Source organism: Uloborus diversus, chromosome 1 (genome assembly GCF_026930045.1).
Source record: "Uloborus diversus isolate 005 chromosome 1, Udiv.v.3.1, whole genome shotgun sequence".
Lineage (NCBI taxonomy): Eukaryota > Metazoa > Arthropoda > Arachnida > Araneae > Uloboridae > Uloborus > Uloborus diversus.
In genome coordinates this window covers 152,679,593-152,696,576 of record NC_072731.1, presented here as the reverse complement: position 1 = coordinate 152,696,576, position 16,984 = coordinate 152,679,593, and the positions used below count along the sequence as shown (strand labels likewise).

Below are 16,984 nucleotides of genomic sequence, written 5' to 3'. Positions count from 1 at the left end.
ACGGCTGATGAGCTCTGGATTCACTCTTTTTCTATTCCTACTTAATAGCTGTTTGCATTTTTCCTTTTTATCATCATTTGTTATTTATAATTTGTTTAATATTTGTAATTTTGTTTGCTTAATTTTATATTTACTTGGCTTTTTAGTTTTGCTTGTTGCGCATCTATGGGCTCTTGGTGTGGTCTTTTCAATATTTTTCACTTTTATTATTATTTTATATATATATATATATATATATATATATATATATATATATATAAAAGGGTTTAGCAGTCTTGCATAATATAGACGAACGGCATTCGCAGAAAATTTTTGGCTCTGCAGAAATTTTTTTCAAACTGCTAATGTTAATTTAAAAAAAAAATATATATATATTAAGGGATTTAAAAAAAAAAACAGTTTACTTCTGTTGAAATCTTTTAAAGCACATGTGTGAAAAAAAATGGTTTTGGTTGGTTTCAGTTGGTGAAAAAAGCAAACTATATGTTATTGTAAAAAAAATTAAATTATTTAAAGCACTTTTTTTTTGCCTCTCATATTTGAATATAAAATTAATTTGTTATTCAAGGGTGAGTTAGGCAAAATAATACTTGCAGAAAATTTTCCAGCTAGAATTTGTGTTCGCAGAAAGCTTTTCATTTTATCCAAGTCTGGCAAGAGCCTGGCTTGCTCCTGTTAAATCTGGCACTGGCTCTAGTAATTATATAAGCTACTGTTTTAGCTAAAAAATTTTAATTAAATTGATTTATTGTGAAAAATACAAAATATTTTTTCATTCAAAATATTGCATTTAGTTGTTTTATGTTAACAATACTTATACTTAATTCATATATATTTTTTTTAAATTTCAGCTTTGGCTTGTGTTATTCCATATTTCCCTGTATATGCCATGGAGATTGGAATATCTGCTGCTGCAGTGGGTGTTATATACTCCATCATTCCTGTTGTAACAATGCTAGCAAAACCTCTTTTTGGAGCAGTTGCTGATCAGTTTAATAATCTGAAAGCTTTAATGCTCATATTTTTAGGAATAATTGTGTTGTCTTCTGTACTAGTTATGTCCATACCTAGGAAACAAACTCCCATTAGTAGTGAAGTACTCTGTACTGCAACTGGAACAAATCTACATTTTAAAGTAAAAGCAAGTCAGGACTGCAAGTCTGCTGCATTAGATTCTAAAACTATTAAGTGCTATTTATATTGTACTGAATGTATCGCTGCTCGTAAGAATGGAACTCCTTCTTTTAATTCAACACCAGAGAATTGTGTGAAAAAGATAATGCAACCTGCTGAAGTTATTGTTCATCTTCAGAAGAAAAATGACTCCATGCAAAACTTTAATGTGAAAGATATGACTCATGATCAGAAAAAGATGAATACTATTTGTTTTGTCAATCAATCATACAGTTGCACCTCAATTTGTGAGCCTGCTCTCCAAGAATGTTTCACCGGAAAGCAGGAACCAGAATATAGTAGTGATCAGTTTTGGCTGTTTTTAATCTTTACGACCTTGTGTGTCAGTTTATGTGGTGTCACTACTTCATTCTCTGATGCAATCTGTTTCAATGAGTTAGGAGAGAATGGGCATCTCTATGGGAAACTAAGGCTTTGGGGTACTATTGGTTGGGGTCTGTTATCTCCAGTGGCTGGTTTCTTCAATGATTTTGTTACTGGTGACTCATTTCTAAAAGCGTATCAACCTGGAGCCCTCGTGCATGTTATGCTCATCATATACGATGTTTGTTTGGCTCGAAAATTGATGACTAAAAATTTAAAGTGCTCACAGAATATTTTCAAGGATATTGGAAGTATTATTCGTCGATTCAAAATGATTGCATTCGTTTTGTCAGTTTCAATGATTGGTGCTTTTACTGCCCTTATGTGGTCTTATTTATTCTGGCATTTAACTTCCTTAAAAGGGAATAAAATTTTGCTGGGACTTGTTCCTGCTGTCCAGTGCTTTGCTGGGGAATTGCCGTTTTTCTTTTTTTCGGGTGTCCTAATCAGGAATTTGGGGCATTTCAATATTTTAACTGTTAATTTTATTGGTTTTGGCTTAAGGTTTGTTGCTTACTCTTACCTCAAAAATCCATGGTTTGTTCTTCCCATTGAATTGATTCAAGGGCCAACCTATGGCTTATTTTATGCCACAATGGCTTCCTTTGCTCATGTTGCTGCATTACCTGGGACTGAAGTTACTGTTCAAGGCTTAGTTGGAAGTGCTTTTGAGCTTGGTAAGTAAAATAAATATCATCCTACAATAAGATAAATAAATACCTTTGTGCTGAACAGTAAAGTAAGAAAAACAACGTTAAAAAAAGCACAAATTTGCCAATTACAGCAGACATGTGTTTTGGCGTTACAGGGAACGCCTTTTTCAATGCAAAAAGTAATGAGCTTATGGATGAAAAGACATCCGACAAAAGGATGTCTTTTCATCCTTTTCATCATAAGCTCATTACATTTTGCATTGAAAAAGGCGTTCCCTGTAACGCTGAAACACGTGTCTGCTGTAATTGGCAAATTTGTGCTTTTTTTAATGTTGTTTTTCTTACTTTATCATCCTACAATGTTTCTGAAAAATATATTGATAGCTTAAAAAAGTGTATGCAGTTTGCTGTATTTGCCTTTCACGCATTTATCTTCATTCCAAAAAAAAAAAAAAAAATGGAGAGATTAATTTTTAAAAACTGCAAACTAAAGTTTGACTTGCAAAATTACAACCAATAAAATCAACAAGCATAAATAAGAATTAAACAACAAAAAATGAATACCCATCTAACTTGCTGACTTTTGGTTTAAATATTACAGCATTATTTTTCCTTTTGGTGAAAGCATAATATATTTTGAAAATGCGAGAGAAAGTTTGTACATAATTCAGTGAAGTATGTAGCATGGGTGTCACCCCCCCCCCCTCTTCATGCACACAACCAAAAATAAATAAATAAATAAAAAATTAATAAAAATTAAAAGAAAAAAAACTTTTCAATATTGTATGTAAGTATGAAATTCATACAGTTTTTAGAAGCAACATATTTTAGTTATGTGGTATCACAAAAGTTTAAGTTAACATATATAGAAAAAGAAAAAAACTACGAACACCTTTTGTGTAAAATTTTCCAAAAAGTATTTGTACACTTACAATTTTTAATGAAATATGCCCCTATCCATTGGTTAAAATTATTATTTTCAAATAGGTATTTAATTATAAGATCTATGATCTATTATTTTCAAAACTACATGAAATTTTTTAATAACATAATAAAACTTAATTTTTAAGAAATAAATAATCAAAAAGTACCAGAATCTCACAAAAGTCAGGGTTTATACACTTGTGGTTAAAAAAAAAAATCCCTGACTTTTCCAGGTTGTTTTTTAGAAAATTCCAGGTTACTCGCTTCATTAAAAATTTAAGTTTAACTAGCATTAGTTTCAAAAAAAATTAAAATTGTTTAAAGTAACAATGCAGAAGAATTAAAACTTCTTCCCTTAAATTTAAAAAAAAAAAAACCTTGGATTTTCTTTTTTTTTCTCTCTCAAAATTTTAAGTTTTTTAAAACATTTTGTTCAAAATCGTTTTTATTTGTTTACTACTTGTTGAAAACAGAGTACTTACAGCTTATTTTAGCGTTTCTTTGATGTCATGTTCATGTCGTAATATTATAGCATTTTGCTGTAGTCTGGTAGCATCTTTTAGCATCCGCTTTTGGTTTACAATACTTCTTTTTATTTTATAACACAAAACATATTGAGCAAAATGCAAAGCTAAATTTCAGTATAAAAATGATTAACTTGTTGCATCGATCGGCATACCATATAATGCATAATAACAAAAACTAACATCTGCTGATCAGAGGCCAATAATCTTTTTTTCTTTCTTTCGCATATTAAAGGATGCTTACATTAAAATTTCAATTTTTCTTTTCCAGAAAGTAATAGTTAATTTTCAAAAATTCATAACTTTTTGCACATTTTATGTTATTTTCAATAGTTTACATTGATATAAACATCAAATTCTGTTTTTGAAAGTTTACGTCGACTTTCATCGTGCAAACGACCAAATATGGCGACTAAGTGAAAAATTTAAGATAATAAGTAGATTTTTGAATTTGTAGCATAAAAATAGCTATAAATAATTAATAATCATTAAAAAAACTGCAGTTCAAACAAAAAAGTCAATATTTAGCACATAATTGTCTAAATCAATTAGAACAAAAAACTGTTCTGAAGATTAAATTTTGCATTTTTCCAGAAAATGACTACGAATTATTTGAAAAAGGGCACATTTTGTGCTGTTTTCAATAGTTTGCATTGTAATTAACATCCAATGCAGTCTTTGCAAACTTAGGCACTTAAAAAGTCTTGTGTACTTCCATCTTGGGAGTGACCAAATATGGCAGCTATGCCCAAAAATAAGAAATAATATTTTGAATTTGTCCCATGAAGACAATTAAAAAATAATAAATCTTCATGAAACTACAATTCAATTTAAAAGTTTTTATCACATTTGTGTCTATGGCAATGAGGATAAAATTAAGTTTTAGGAACAAAATTTTTCATTTCTCAAGAAAATTATTTAAAATAATAATGATGAAAAAAAAAAAAATTGCAGATCATTTTGTGTTATTTTCATTAGTTTGCAACTAAAGAAAACATCTGCTTTGTTTTTGGAAACTTAGGCATTTTAGGATCGTGTCTACTTCTATCTTGTGAATGACCAAAAATTACAAATACGTTTCACATGTAACTGGATGTGTAACTGGAATGACTTTCCGATTAAAAAAAATTGATTTTCCCTGATCGACCCTCCCCTCTTCAGGTTGTGCTTCCAAAGCAGTAAATTGTCTTCTTCCCTGTTGAGTTAGTACATAATTTCGTTCACCCGAGGAATTTTTTCCTTGGGAAGTAATGAGGATCAAAAATGGCAGCTGTGGAAGTTTTTTAGGTCGCCACTTTTTTTATTGGGAGGCACATTTGGAAAATTTCCGGACTTTTCCCTGACATTTTTGACTATGTCATTTCCCCTGACAATTCCAGGTTTTCCCAGTTTTCTGGGAGCGTACAAACCCTGAAAGTCTTCTTACACTTTGAAAAAATATCAAAAAATTAGTAAATAATCTAACTTTTTACTAAGTTATTATTTAGTAGAATATCATGCAGTATCAACAACTGCTTTTAAATGTCTGCGATTAGATTTCATTGTTTTTACTTCCTTGTGCAATTTCTGAGTAAGGGTTCAACCGCACTTTGAGTGTTGTTGTTTCTAGTTCGCTTTTCGTTTCAATGCTGTACTTTTTGTAATCTAGCCTTCAGACTTTGGGTATGTTACATTAAGTTTAAATCTAAAAAAAAATTAAGGTTGAGGATATATTTCTAAGTTTAGGGACAATTTTTGTGGCACCAGAAGCAAACGTTGAATTCAATTCTTTGGGCTTCCTATCGTAACCTTGATAAAAAACACAGTTGTTTCAAAAAACCAAATTTTGGGCAAATAGTTTAAAATTGTTTTTTTAAATATTTAAATGAACAGCATTATTCATTTTTCATCAAAAAAAAATACAAATTACCAAGTCCTAATGCTGATATGTACCCTCATACCCCTCACACAAGAACAGCTTCACCGTCTTGATTAACTGATCCAACTAAGTTCTTTTGATTAAATTCTTCATTTTTTCTCCTCTTTGCAATTTAACCAAAAATGTTAAAATTTATTTTCATTTCTAAGTAAGACCATTATTCCCAAACTTTTTGAGCTCTTTTACCATTGATTTTGTGACGAAAAATGTAAGCTTTCTGTTTTTTGCACGAACAGGAAAATTTCTGCAGGAAGATGCCCCATCTAATCCATCTAATCAGATAGCTTTGCGAACAATTTTAGGTGAAAATTAAACGGGAAATTTTTCACTAAATTCTACCGAAACTTTTACAGCACTCAAATGTATTTTTTTATAATTCTTTTTATCTGTAAATCTCCGATTTACTAGTAAATTTTAATGTTTCGGTTTTGATTTCATGGATATCAACCGGTTTACTCTCGCTATTAACACACAAATGCGTTCTTTTCACAATTTATCATGGATTTAGTAATTTTTTGCTGTTATTTCAATTTAAATCTGAGAGAGGCGATTAATACTGTTATGCATAAATGCTCAATAATTATTTAAAAATAATTTTAGATCAACTACTACTATTTGATTTGACAAGTGCCAATATAAAATAATAAGTTCATCATATTTTTAAATATTTATTTCCATCATCTCAATAGTGGAATATTCAACTGCATGTTGACAGATTATTCAAAAGGCAAAGCTACTAACAAAAGCAATGTTTCCACATTTTGAAACATTGAACAAATATTTTTGAAACCCATTCTGTAGAGACTTTCCTTTCACTTTTTTCCCGGGGTACTGAATATTTTCAGAGATACTTAATATTTTGCTCATTTATGCTGTATTGTTTTTTGATCACATCCAGAGGAATTAGTATCCCCACAAGCAATTTTATGCCCCCCCCCCAATTCTGACTGTTCCAAACCTGTCTTAATATAATAAAAAGTAAGGAAAGTATCTGCATATTTACAGGGGGTGTATCCCACTCCCAACATTTTTGGTTGAATTTTGAGAAAAATAATTTAAATTCTTTTTTATCAAGAAACATTGTTTAGAATATAACTTGAAGTTTTTACAGCTATAATGCAAGTTATTTGCTTGAAAGCAGACCCTAAAATACACTAATATGCAGTTGATTAGTGACCAGTGCAGGAGAAGTATGTCTGTGCTACGCTACGTATTAAAAACAAGAATACAATTTGTATCCATTAAAAAAAAAAAGATAATGAATTGGTAATGATGTTCATGTTTTTATATGCTTAATTTGTTGTAATCTGGTAATCATTTATTCCATTAGTTTTCACAACAAATTAATGCCTGATGACCTATTTCGTACTGAATACTTTTTGTTTTTCTGATAATAAGCATATTCTAATGATGTTTAACAAGTTATTTTCCTTAGCATTTTTGTATGTCAATCCAAACAAGAATTTTTACCATGTGAAATAAATTACTTGCGTTGCCAAATTCATTTGTTAAATATTTGCATTTAAATTTTAGGAATGGCTGTTGGAAATATTTTGAGTGGCATTGCCATGCAAAGCAAAGGAGGAAGTTTTACTTTTTTCTGGGCTGGAATAATTTCGTTTTCCTACTGTATTTTTCACGCTATTTTAAGTTTCATCGTAAGATATATTGACAAAAAAGGTAATATATTTTGATTTTTTTCTTTTCATTACTTTGAAATTGTATCAAAATTTTTTTCTTAATTCATTTTATTTACCAAGACAAAAATGTTTTACGAAGTTAATGTGCACAAATATTTTGCATATTTAATTGAAATTAATTTAGTTATCTTATCCGTCATATGGGCACAGCAAACTTAAATTTTTGGGAAAAGGAATTCTCCAATTTAACAGAAAGATAAAACAAGCATGCACTCATACCTGCATCTAACAAGAAGAGACATTAAGCATCATTAAATAAAGGAAAAAATAAATCAAAAATTATATCTTTAGTTGGTTGAAAAACATTAATATAAAAAGGTAATTTAATATTACTAATAAATAATTATAAATAACAAAGTAAGTCACTTCTGAATGTCAGCAGACTATGATCAGGTAGGACAAACAAAATGTTATTTATTTACTTTTTTGTTTGTTTTAAACAAAATATCAGTAAATTTTTATCATATATAATGGTATCAGAATCTTATTATTAAATAAGACTGAATTCTCGTTACAACGAACTTCATGAGACCGCAAATTTTGTTCATTTCAACGAGAATTTTGTTGTAATAAATCTTAAATAGTGTAACAGATGGGTTTTCATCCATAAGCTCATTTCTTTTGCATTGCAAAAGGCGTTCCTTGTAATGCCGAAACATGTGCCTTACAGAAATCTGCAATTTAACATTGTTATTTCTTATTTTAACTCAAAGGTAACTGATATTTCATTGTTCAGTTGAACCTCCTTGATCCGTATAAACTTTGTAGCTTTTTAAAAATTTTATGTCAGTGGTGACTAACCTTTTTCCGCCTGAGGGCTGCACCTCTTATTAAAAGCATTCTTGCGGGCCAGAACACATGTAAAATTTCAAAATATTTCATTATTTTCCAAATAAAATAGAAGAATATGGGAAAGGAAGGAAAATTTCATACCAATAATTTTTGTTTTCTCTTGAAACTTAATGCTAATTTTATTAAATGCATTTTTTCAGAAACTAATTCTTAAATATTTGGCTCCAATTTTTTGAGTTACATCCAAATAGCAAAATCCGCTTGTGTTTTAGAAATGTCTCAAGATTCATCGACTATTATCGAGAATCAATGGGCGTGTTTTGTATAAAAAAAAAGAATACTTTTGGCATATCGTCGCCTCAGAGCAACAGTAGGTTATTACTTAGTGTTATTTCTGTGAATGTCTTAGTGTTGCTCTGAGGTGACGATATGGTCGCTGATTTGCGATTTACATAAACTGAATTTGCCCATTTCCTTATCATTCTGTGCAAAAAACTTGGGGGTGCAACTGCCCCCTCTGGCTCCTCCTGTTATTTACGATCATCCGATTTGCCTTTGGTCCTAGTTAGTCCATATAAACAATGTCGCATTGTATTGGTATTCGTTAAAATGGAATTTCAGTGTATTTTTTTTTCATTCATCTCGTGAAAACATAATGTACTTTAAAAATTAAGAGCTAATAATTCTAAATAAATTGGAAATTAATATAGGAATTGATGAAGCCCTAAATAGTAATATTTGGCCCTGTCATCACAAGAAACAATTGAAAAAAAAATTGAATTCCACATTTCTGTTTAAACTTTGGTGTTATTTTAAACATAGCAAACAATCCTTTAAAAACTTAAGTTGTTTCAAATGCTAGGTAAGTTTTACTTATTAGTTTAAGAGGAGGCAGTAAGGAACTAAATTTAGCTCTATTCACAACCCTAAGAGGGAAAAACTGATGCTAGGTTAGGAAATCAAATGCTTTAATGATGTTACAGCTGCTAATTATGTATTTTAATTTTCAGAGATAAACCATTCAAGTGATTAAAGGCACATAAATGAACAAATTTTGTTTTCTTCAATTCACATTACACTCCCAGTCGCAAAAAATTTTTGAGGAGTCTGCGATGTAAATGAAACATCAAAAAATAGCCTGTGAAATAAATTGATGTTAACCCTAGAGAAGTCGCTCTTCGGTCGATTCCCTGCTCGTTGTCAGATATTTCGCTGTATCCCACCACCCCTTATTCTAATAATGGGGCACATCTGTGTAGCTGAAGGTCAGACTCTCCCCAGCCCACGCACTTAGTTTCGAGGAATTTCTTCGGTATTTCAAGGTTGCATAGCTTTTGGAAGTGTATGTTGGTCGTTTAGACGAAAAGCGCGCCATCCTAGTCAGGTGTCATTTTTTCCTCGGCACATATTTTCTTCTGCTTTCATCTCACGGATCGCTACATTTGGGAAAAGATCGAAGCGCAAGCACTAGCGTTACAAAAGGAAACACAACTTCTCTAGGGTTAAATTAATCATAAAGTCTGAATCAACCCTGAGAAATGCCTAAATGTAAGGTTTTAATGAAAATACATGCTACCTCTTGATTTTATTCTCTAAAATATGGTATGAATATTCATTAGCTGAAATGTAAGACTATATTTTCTTTAATAATTTTATGTTTTTTCCTTTTAAATTTAAAAACGTCTGGACTTTCTCAAGAATCACGTGCAATGAATTTCGAGCTGCTTCTGCTATGGAGAATACTTGAATCATACTTAATATTTTCATTGTTTTAGAATCATTGAGGGCCCAAGAAGAGGCAGCTCCCCCAGAAGAAAATGCATCATTCATGTGAAGAAGTTGTATTCAACACTTTCTACTATTTTTTGTAAAAAAAGTTTACCGTTATGAAGTGTTCAAACATATTTTTCATCAAGTTAACTTGTATGTTGTGCATGAATTTCATTTCATTTTGCTTTATTTTCAATATTTATTGCATTTTACATACTATTGATGAGTTTATCTTCTTGGATAAATTATTTTTTAGATCCTTTTTAGGCTTTTATATTGAATCTCATTTTTAGCATAAATGAAATTTAATTACAAATAATAAAAAAGTATGGACATAAATAATGTCTAATCTTTTGTTAATCATTTTAATTCTTTTTGTTATTGAAATGTAACTCTTTTTAAAATCATTTAAAATTTGAATGTTGAATAGATCTTGAATGTTTGTTAACTTGAAATAGATAATTAATGGATAACTTTCCTTTAATTATACTCAATGTGATGTGATAATTTCATATGCAAATATGTTCTTAATTGGCAGAAAATAATTTACAAGATTTAGCAATTAAGTTCATATGCTTTGTTTCAAAAATTTCCCCAGACTGACTGGGAGTTTAAACATTATTTATGTACTTAAAACCCCTCAATACTATTTGAAGGAAAGCCTATATTTGTATGAAGTAAAATTGTAAATGAAATTATTCATTATGTTTTGCAGCTGTTGTTTTAAAAAAGGACTTTTGTGACTTCTGATTTTTTGTTAAAGTGTGGTGTTTTGGTTAAGGAACTTAACCATTGTTCAGCCTTGTGATTTCAAAATAAATAAATCACCTCATCCTGAACACTTTGAATAAATTTCACATAGCTAACTTTTTTCGTCATGTAGTTTTTCTCAAATTGAAATCAAGTTAAGTAATCTAAATGTGAAAAATTTGACACAAGGTGTTTACGATTTTGCATAAGAGAGAAATGGAACAGCTGTATCTATATGCTAAAAAAAAGAAAAATATGTCTAGCTTGTCAAGTAGATGTAGCACCTTTAGACTCTTAGTGCTATCAGATAAGCTAGAGATCCTTTTTCACATTTAATTTCAGCATATAAATGCGATTGTCCAATTCTTCCTGGTTTTCCCCTTACTAAATTTCAAAATATTGTGCTAAAACATTTCACATAGATAAATTGTTATTCTAGGAGTTTTTGTTATAAATTTTTATACTAATTTGTTTGCCTAAGTGTGGTGATTAATTTCAAAAGAATCCTTTTGCCATTTATTTACCTTAAAACTTAGTTAGAACTAAATTGAAATTAAATTTCATTTACAGGTCTCTCTCTCTCCTGTGTATCTTTTTTTGGTCAGCCCCTTGTGTGAGTGTATACAAAGTGGCAGCCAAAAAACTGCAGAACTTGCAAAAATTCCCGTTTGTACCAATTTCTTGAGAAATAAGGAAACAATTATTCTGTAACTTTTGTCACATAAAAGGTATGCTTCAACTGACAAGTTTCAACAAAATTGTATCACACAAGCTTTTAGGGGACCAGCTATAAATTGAAAACAACGAAAAAGTTTTTTGATCATTATTCATCGCAAATAGCTCAAAATAATCTAAATTTCTGCAATTAGTTTACTTGCTATTTACAGTAATTTTATACATTTTCGTGAAAGTATCACTTATATTTACTAAGATATAAGCGTTTTTGTTTTAAGAATAAATTTTGCTCTCACGTTTTTGGCTCATAGCACACAGAGTTTTCTGTAATGGCTTTTCAAATTTTCAAAAAACTTGACAACATACAGGTGAATTATTATATTAAAATTTAAAATTTAAATTTTGAAGAATTGATGAAATATGAACATCTAAAGCAATTCAATTTCTCACTGCACATGCATGAAAGATAGCAATTTATAACTTAAAAAATTTCATACCAGTTCAGTTTTCCAACTTTTAAATGAATGTCAGTTGAATATCATAAAAACTTTAAAATGTATTGGCAACTTCGTGAGCCGTATTTCAATTATTCTGGGATAGGTGACAAATCATACGAGATCATTCACAGCTTTGCTACACTTGCCTACAATCGCTCAGTGTGACACTTAATAAAAACATTATTTGGGAATAATCCCTAATGATTTGTCTCTTATTTGAGAATAACTGAAGTACAGCTCATTAGGTTGCCAATATTTTTTTATATTTAACTGTTTTTCTTTTTTAATTATAAGAAGCCAAACTGTTTAACTATAAAATTTCAAAAGTTATAAATTACTTTCTTTTGTGCAAGCCCAGTGAGAAATTGATTGCTTTAAATGTTCATATTTCTTCAAATTTTAGTATATGATAATTCTCTTGTACGCTGACAGGTTTTCTGAAAGTTTGGCAAGCCATTACGGAAAACTGCGTGTCATGAGCGAAAAACATGTGAGCAAAATTAATCTTCTTTAAAGAAATGCTTATGCAGTAGAACCTCTCAATAAGGGAGACTAAGGGAACCAGATATTTTGTCCCTTAAATAGAGGTGTCCCTTATTCAAAGGTAGATGAATTGATGCATGGCGTGTAATTAGTAGTATAATATCACAGTAAACATTATTATTAACACTTAAGATTAAATACTGAAAATGTTTTATATATGCTAAATAAAAAACACTATTCAATTTTCTAAGTTTATATTATTTTATTAATTAAAATTTAATAAAAAAATTTTATAATGGCCCTTCATGGAGGTTCTACTGTATCTTCATTCATATAAAGTATACTTTCATGAAAATCTATAAAATTATTGTACATAGTAAGTAAACTAATTGCTGAAATTAACAGCTTATTCCATGCAATTTATGATGAAGGATAATCAAGCAACAGTTTGTTGCTGGTCCCCTAAATGAACGAGTATTTAATTTTTGTTGAAATTTGCTATCTGAAAAATATTTTTTATGTGACATAAGTTATAAAACAATAGGTCTCTTATTTCTCAAGGTATAATTCGTAAAAATTTAAAATTCTTCAAGTAGTGAAGTTTTTTGTTCGCCACTGTATATATATTACATTGAAAGAACAAAATTGGAGAATCCTTTTTGCGCACTTGATTCATTGGTAATATTTGGTCTTCCACCAATATCTTTGATGTGTGAATGTGGATATTCACCAGCTAATATTGACATTTAGTAGATTTCCGACTTTCATAGTAACATATACATTATCATATGTTGAAACTCAAAGTAATGTTAAGTTGAAAAGCAATTGCTGAGAATAAAAACTATTTTCGTTTTATTTTTACCCATTTTCTAGCATATTTAGTTAACTAATTTATTTAGTCATATTGTTTCAATTGTTTTTCTTTTTATTAGAATCTAAATATAAATTCTGCATTCAATGTGTGAAATGAATCTCTTAATATTATAGGTGTAGCATTTAATTTGATTTGTAAAATATGTGATGTTTTACTTCAGTTGAAGCGAAAACTTCATTTCCTAAGTTTCTTTTTGTACAAATTGAACTCTGGGAGAAAAAAACTGAAAATCGCCTACATATCGAGATGTTCATTAGATACAAAATAATAGAAATTTTGTATGCTTTTGTTTTGCTATTTCCTTTTTCAAAGTATTTCTTAAATATTTTGCTATTAAGTTCAGGCACCCGTTATATTGAAAATGATGAAAGTTGAATTAAAAATGTTCATGCAGGGATGCAGTGCATGACTTTTACATTTAATTTAAGAACTTTGATAAATCTCTTATCCAAATGGTGCTATAACAATTTAAAAATTACTCATTTGTTCTCATTTGGACGTATGAGGTAGTGAGAAACAAAGACATGTAAGTGCTAAAATTAAAAATATGGAATTAACCTGTGCAAATGATTGGAGAACCTATCTTCTATTTTGGGCCTTCCGTAGTACAAGTAGTCCTGGTAGGTACTGGTATACAGCATGATTTAAAGAAAATCAATGAAAGCCTACCTAAGACCAAAACTTTAAACACCTTTCACTTCAAACTTGAAATGTTCACTTATATCCTGTTGCTTCTCATTGCCTCATATGAATAGATTATTTCAGAAAGGGCATCGAAGAGAAGTCCTACGGAAATCCGTTGGACTTACGCCCTTTCTGAAATAATCAATTCATATGAGATATTCAAATCATTATTTAAAATATTTTATATATTGACATTTTTAAAAATTGTTTTTATGTTCTACTTAAAAGTTAATTAAAGAATATTTTTCACATCAAAGTGTATATTTTGGAACACCTCATGCAAGATAATTATGTTTTGTAAATAGGTTGCTTGTAAATATTGCATTGTAATGTAATAATAACAATTTAGTTCCTGCATACTTATTACTTTATATGTTTTGATAATACAGTAGAATCTAAATCCATCTTTCCATGTGCATCCATTTAAATCAAATGTCTTATCACATTGTTAATTTTAGTCACTTAAATTGATATTTTGAAACCAGCAGGTTCAGTTATTAATCAGTCAAAAGTCCAAGTTTTTTTTTTTTTTTTTTTTTGTAGCTTATGAATATCAATAGGCATGTTTTTCAAACATTGTATACACATACAAACAGTGAAAATGGCTTGTAATATTAGGTGTTACAAAATTAATATTCATATTTAATCTTCATTTTAAAAATCAGTTTTGATTTGACACTTATAAGTCATTGTTTAAACTATGATTTGTAATGAATTGCAAAAGGTTCCGTTTGATTGTAGCAACATTTTCGGAATCATGTCTGTAACATTGAGAAATTTTGTTTACTTACCTTTAAAAATCAAATATGATACATTATAAATAATGCACTATATACAGGAAAATGCAAGCAGGCAAAAAAGATACTTACACACAAAAAATAAAACCATAATTCCAGTCTCATTAGAAACTTAATTTTTTTTTAAATTTATAATCATTCAGTAATCATTTAACTATTTACTTTACTTGATATACTACCGCCCTTGCATATTTTAGTGATTGTTACTTTTTTTCCCCTACTTTACTCATATATATATATATATATATATATATATATATATATATATGAAGAAAAACTAAAAGTTTCATACTTTGTTGATTACAATTGAAAATTGTTGAACATTAAATTTTTAAAAAGAACAATAACAAAGAAATTTCAAAAGTTAGAGACATTTTAAAAATGTTTAGTAAAAAGAGGGGCTAACTGTTTAAGATTAATACTGAAGTGCACCTTTATAAATCTTGTGATATGTCATAGAATTTAACCATAAAAATGGAAAATCAAAATTTTGTATTCCTTTCCATTCACTGCTAGAGCTTCTGATTTATACTTTTCAAAATTTTTTTTTATAGATGTTGATTCATCCAGAATTAAAAAAAATTTTGTATGACAGATGTTGATTTTCATTCAAATCAGAGTTGATTATTCAGGGTGGCGACAGGAACTGTGAAAAAAAGTTCCCTGACTTTTCCCTGATTTCCCTGATTAAGTTCACCAAATTTCCCTGATTTACGTTACCAATGATAATGGTTTTCTTTCTTTGCTTTACTTGAAATCCATTGTATATTTGTATAAAATGCAGTATTTTAAACGTTTTAAGTTATGTAAAGGTGTTGAACTAAAGATAGATTTTAAAAAGATGTTTTTTTTTAACCGTTTTATTAAAAAAAGTAGCAAGACAATTTTTTTTTTTTGGGGGGGGGGGGGGGAGAGAATAACCTACAAAACAGTATATTAAAATTTTATACAAATGGAAAGATTATAGAAAAATATAAAAAAAAACTTTACTTCCAGAAACCACTTAGCATAAGAATTTTAAGAAACTTAAAAATTACTTTTAAAAACATGTGTATTAATGATAGAACTAAAAAGTAATAGAAATTATTTTGAACTAAGTTTTCAAACAGTATAATAATTGTTGCAAGACTAACAAGTAATAGTGAAAGAATAGAAGTAATGTAGTTATTCTTATATAACTAATTGACATATTTATGCTAAACAGATGAAACCATTTGACAACCATTCATAGGGAGCTTTTCTCTAATCAAGAAAATAGGTTTCAATGAATGAATATAGCATTTTAACAATAAAAAAATAAACATATTTACTTAAGTACACAAGTTAACTCTATTTCAAATGATTTCAGTATGTAACGAGAAAAAATCTTAGATTGCTTTTGTAACAAACAACTTTGAAATGCAAGGAAAAAACAGGAAAAAAAAGCAATTAGTTAATTTCAAAATATATAAAGGAAGAATATAACTTGGTTATAAAATTAAAGAATCACAAAAGTCTGAAGAAAAGAAAACCTTTATAATCTGCGGTGACAACGAATAGTATAACAGCAAAAAACAAAGTTTTTTTAAATTGAAAGTTCAATTTCAGAAATTAAATTAAAAACGTGAAGAAGTAATAACTTTTAAGCTTTTATAGTATTAATTCAAAAACCAAAGATTTCTTCTTGAAATCGTGATTACAGTACGCTAATTACTTCGAGACAATGGAATAAAGGCAAAGGAGCTAAGGCATACTTGAAGGCTTCCTCTTTGCCTGTCAGGTTGTTTATTTTGTAGTATTGAAAGCGTAAAAGGAAATTTCAAGCTAGGTAAAATAAACAACGTAACAGACACAAAAGCAATCTTAGGAAGTTCATCCTGTGGTTAATAAGTAAGATTCAATACTTTGACGTTGCGGAAAAAAGATGCACAAATATGCGGCAGTGTATAATCGCACCTCATTAATTTTACTTTTTTTTTGAACAGATAATTGGCGGAAAATGAGGAAGGGAATTAAGAGTACTTAATTTTGTAAAGCAAAAATTTTTTTTTTCTTCAAAAAATCAATTTTCCCTGATTTTTTGTTATTTTTTCAAAATTCCCTGATATTTCCCTGACTTTTCCCTGATTAATAAAGTTCCCTGACTTTTCCCTGATTAATAAAGTTCTCTGACTTTTCCCTGATCTGTCGCCACCCTGTTATTGTTATGAAAAAAATTTTAGTATTACTTTTATGTGATAAATGTATTTGTGATAAATTTCTTTGGCAGTAATAAATATTTTTCAAAAATATATTGTGTTGTGTATCAAATTGTAAAAGCTGTCATCTATTAAAATATTCAAAAAATCAGTTTTTAATTTGTCAGATGTGCTCATGTCAATTCTGACTATCTTTGAAAAACATGAAA

The 16,984-nt window shown here is 29.1% G+C and overlaps 1 pseudogene; it reads left to right on the top strand.

Annotated features, from left to right (window-relative positions):
* Nucleotides 1-835: 835 nt before the first annotated feature.
* On the top strand, nt 836-9,902 carry LOC129222165 (major facilitator superfamily domain-containing protein 6-like; annotated as a pseudogene).
* Nucleotides 9,903-16,984: the final 7,082 nt, after the last annotated feature.